The sequence below is a fragment of the Bos indicus genome, chromosome 23, assembly GCF_029378745.1.
Source record: "Bos indicus isolate NIAB-ARS_2022 breed Sahiwal x Tharparkar chromosome 23, NIAB-ARS_B.indTharparkar_mat_pri_1.0, whole genome shotgun sequence".
Taxonomy (NCBI): Eukaryota; Metazoa; Chordata; class Mammalia; order Artiodactyla; family Bovidae; genus Bos; species Bos indicus.
In genome coordinates this window covers 52,275,138-52,279,654 of record NC_091782.1, presented here as the reverse complement: position 1 = coordinate 52,279,654, position 4,517 = coordinate 52,275,138, and the positions used below count along the sequence as shown (strand labels likewise).

Below are 4,517 nucleotides of genomic sequence, written 5' to 3'. Positions count from 1 at the left end.
ACCTCTGGAGGGCCAAAGCCCCAGGTAGCCAGCCACTCAGGTCAAAAGAGAAGCAAGTTTGGAAGCACTCAGACAAGCTTAGGTAAAAAAAACTCAATTTGAATCAGATACAATAATCCACAGATCCCTAGCAAAGGAAAATTGTTCCTTTAAGGAGCTTTCGAGGCCAGAATGGACCTGGTGCCCGCTCCTACCCGCTGCCCTTGGCCTTGTGATGGATTCTTGCCAAGATTGGAGGGACGTGGCTGATACGCCTGCTATGAGCCAGTTTGTGGGCACAGGTACCTGACTGGGGCTGAGCTCAGACCCTGGGATCTGGTGGCTTGGCAGGGACTGGCAGGCAGTGGGTGGCAGGGGGCAGTGGGGACAGAGGTGAGAGGTAATCTGGAGACAGGGTTTCACGATGGCCTGAAGGTGGAGGGGACAGAGGGCCAAGAACAGTCCCCACATTCCTGGCTGGAGGTCGCTGGGAACAGTCAGGTTTGCGGGAGGAGAGAGACGGCTGCTCTGGACGCGTTAAGCCGGAGGAGGACACAGAATCAGAGAATCTGTGGGTGCCTGGGGGCCTGAACAGGCACAGGGGTGGGGCGGGAGGCTCTGGACATCCCTGGCGTGGTTCAGAAAAACCCCGCCACCTTCTCAGCTGAAGGGTCCACATTCGTCTGGGACCTGGGCCCCATGTATTTTCAATCTCACGCCTTCCATGCTGGGACAAGGACTTGCGCCAAAGATCAGTTTCACAATTACTACGAAGACATTTCACAACAGACAACGGAGAAAGCAAACTCACAAGACGTCCTGGAAGACCTACGGCCAATCTGAGATCAAATACAATCTGGCCTTGGGAGCCAGGCCCGGGGGACAAGGTCCAGCCACTCCCGCCACTCCCTCCCACCACTCCTGGATCTGTCCGGGGAGCGTCTGCGGGGTCACTGCTCTCTCCAGCAAGGGCCCTGAAGTCAGGGCAAGACACAGATGCCATCAGCGAGGGGCTGGTGGGGCCTCTGTCTCCTGCCCAGTCAGCTCAGTCCTCTTGTTTACTAGCAAACCCGCACCGCACACGCCAATTCATCGTCCTGAATAATTGATCCAGCACGTTTGAATAATTCAGGCTCAGCTGGGACCCACGGTGGAGAAATCCTATAGTCCTTTGGCTTTCTCTCCCCATGTGACAAAGCTGGGACAGACCAGGAACCACCCCCCAGGGAGCCAGCCTGTAGGTGAGCACCCCGCCACCCCTGCGTGAACCCCCCCACCCCTGCGTGAACCCCCTCCACCCCTGCGTGAACCCCCCCACCCCTGCGTGAACCCCCTCCACCCCTGCGTGAACCCCCTCCACCCCTGCGTGAATCCCCCCACCCCTGCGTGAACCCCCTCCACCCCTGCGTGAACCCCCTCCACCCCTGCGTGAACCCCCCCACCCCTGCGTGAACCCCCCCACCCCTGCGTGAACCCCCTCCACCCCTGCGTGAATCCCCCCACCCCTGCGTGAACCCTCTACCCCAGCTGAATAACAGCATTTCCCCCTTTTGTCACAGGCCAGCCCTGGAACAGGCAGCTTCTCCTAGTGGGCATGGCTCTGGCTCCCTGGATCTGTGTTGCTACAAAATCTTAAATTCCAGAACATGCTCTCTTTGTGAGGGGAGCAAGATTTTCTAGGGCTTTCATAGGGAGATGGGTGCCCACGGCCTCGGAAAAGAGCAAGCCCGCCCTGCGCCAGCCCGTGAGGTCTCGCTGTTTACTTCCCCTCACTGCTCTTGGACAGTCTGGGGAAGAAGCTGGTCAACAGAAGCGCAGCTGCTCGAGGCCACGTTCCTTCTGCTCACGGGCTTTGCAGGCACTGCCCCCTCTCCTGGGCTCTTTCCTGACTGCCCCTTCCCACTCGTCCTCCCTTCACGTTTCAGCTTAACTGTCTCTGGCTCAGGAAAGCCCTGCAGACCCTGGGGCTGCCCGAATGTGGGCAGCCATGAAGATTTCGGCCCACACACATCAGCCTCCAAAGCCCAGAAGCTTTCCTTCAACTAGCGGCAGGAGGAAAGGAGGACTTCAGGGGTCGTGACCACAGCTTCCAGCTTTATGTAAACACACATCTTAGTGTCCTAGAAATGACCCAGAACTGCGAGCTGCGGGCGAAGCAAAGTGAGGGCCCCCCCCAGCTTGCCTGCCCTCGTCTCGTGGGCCCAGGGCAGAGCCTGGCACCCCATCTCGGCTTTGCTAAGACCAGCTGGGGACTGTGCTCAACACTACCTCAGGGAAGATTCTGGTACTGCCCTGACAGGGACCCTGTCCTCACCCCGCCCACAGCTGAGCCCTGGAATCTGACCATCAGAGCCCCTTCCCTGGGGTCTGGATTTTGGTCCCTGGTCACACTTCTGGTCCCCAGGGAAGGGATGCTCTTTACACTGTGATGAGGGTTCTGTACCTCAGGGTAAGGAAGCAACCAGATGGCAGTTTCCACCAGGGGAAGAGTGATGGGAGGGTTTGATGGGAGAGCGACTCTGCCCATGAGAATGCTCGGGGGGTCGGGGTCACCCAGCAGCTGCGCCTCCAGAGTGACGGCACAGCCCACAGTCACCTTCGAGCCTGCGGTTCTGCCTGACACCGAAGACTGTGCTTCTCTGGGTTTGAATATGATGAACCAAGCGGATTAAATCAGAGCAAAGTGCCCGTCACCCTTTTCTCACTGTATTTCTCTCTGTGCTGCTCCTCGGGCGTCTTTCTCATACATACTGGGTGCTTCCGTCTGAGTCATCCATGAGAGCATAAGAAATGCCCACGGTCAGGCCCGTGATCCGCCCAGCTTCACCAGCGCAGAGCCTGGCAATACCCTGCATCTGCTGGACGCTTCCCTCTGAAACCGGCTGGGAACACCCCCTCGGCAAAGTCTACTATGAATTGCTCCTAACATGGGTGTCCAGTAACAGAACCCATCACCTACTGGCCACAGCTTGTTCTCCAGACACTGCTAAGCATTCCCATGCTTTCTTTCACTGGATCCTGGTAACAGACTGGGAAGAACCTCTGATCACCCCACTTTCCAGGTGGGTAAACTGAGGCGCAGAGTGCTCCTGGGCCTGGCTCGGAGTTACCCTTTGGGGGTGTAGCTGAGCTCTGAACCCTGTCCACCTGGCTCCAAAGACGGTGCAACTGCTGCCTAGGGATTTACCACAGCAACTTCGACCCTTATCACTAGCACACGACTGTTAAGAGGAGAATTACAGCCAGAACCACTTCACTCCTGATGGTAATAACCATCAGGAGCAGTGATCAGCATCAGTCATAGCATTTGAACCTGTTCCAGGCTGAGAATCAGGACGGGGAGAGACAGAGAGAGACGATGGGCTCGGCGACCTTGTGTGAGAGAAGGGAAGAGCCGGGCTTCCGAGAGGGCGGGCGAGCCCCCGGCATCGGGCTGCTTGCAAATCTTCCAGACCCCACACCCCCCGGTCCTGCTCAGAGCTCATTTTGGAAGTTGATTACTAGGACGATAATCAAGTAAATGGTGGAACGTATTCAGGCTCCTTAGATTTTTGGAAAAGATTTGTGAAGAGAGAATTGTCTGGGATATTCCATTCAATTTATCACCAGTTTCTATTCAATGCATCACCCAAACTGGTTTTCACGTCCCTGTGCAGGGCCATCCATGCAGAATGGATTATGTGGCCTCTGAACTGAGGGCTTGGGGCCCAGTGAGACACAGGTCTGTAACCAGAACATAGAGGTAATGAGCCCACTGGTGACTGGAAGCCCCTCGTGGTGATGGCGGAGGACTGGCTGGCCGCACCGCTGGGCCTGTGCCTGGACGGGGCTCCAGCCATGGGTGGGCTGTGGGAGCGGAGCCCTGCCGGATGAGATCAGGAGGTCCGGGCTCCACACAGAGCAGTGGGGTCAGGCAAGGCCTGCAGGTCTGGGGCCTGGGGGCCACAGCACACCCAGTCCAGGCTCCCCTGGGAGCAAACGAGGCGAGGCGGCCGCCAGCCAGCAGCAGTGACGGCACCCAGGTCAAGGCCCCCCTGCCGCGGGAGCAGCCCCCCAAATCTAGCGGTTTTCCTGGACAACCTGGGACCTTCCAAATCCAAACTTGCCTCTGGCTTCTAGTGACCCAGGAAGCCGAACGGCCCGGCCCCCGCCCCCAGTCAGCCTCAGGAGCTGACTGCCTGTCCTCCTCCGGCAGATGCGTGGACAGAGCCTGTGGGTTGCACATCCTCATTCCTTTCTCTTAGCTTCCTTCTGGGGAAGCGCTGGCGCGGCCATCCCCCACCACCACCCTGCGCCCGAGGGTCCAATGGAGCCAGATTCCTGCGGGTGTGGACACCGCCCGGCGGGGCGGGGGCGGCAGCGGGCGGGGGAGAGGAGGCCCCACACTGTCTTCGAGGGGCTGGGATGACAAGCATGAGCCTCCCACGCCAGGGCTCTGAGCTCGTCTAACCGGATCCCAGGGCCCCCGAGGGGCTCCTGTCTGCAGGCTGAGCCCAGGCCTGAAGAAAGCAGCTCTGCTCAAGTCTGCGCTGGGACCA

The 4,517-nt window shown here is 58.8% G+C and overlaps 1 long non-coding RNA gene across 1 annotated transcript; it reads left to right on the top strand.

Moving 5' to 3' along the window:
• The first annotated feature begins 366 nt into the window (after window positions 1-366).
• LOC109577433 (uncharacterized) lies at window positions 367-3,512 on the top strand. The gene is made up of 2 exons (XR_002183546.2): window positions 367-1,220; window positions 1,905-3,512. It is a non-coding gene; the product is annotated as an uncharacterized lncRNA (long non-coding RNA).
• Window positions 3,513-4,517: the final 1,005 nt, after the last annotated feature.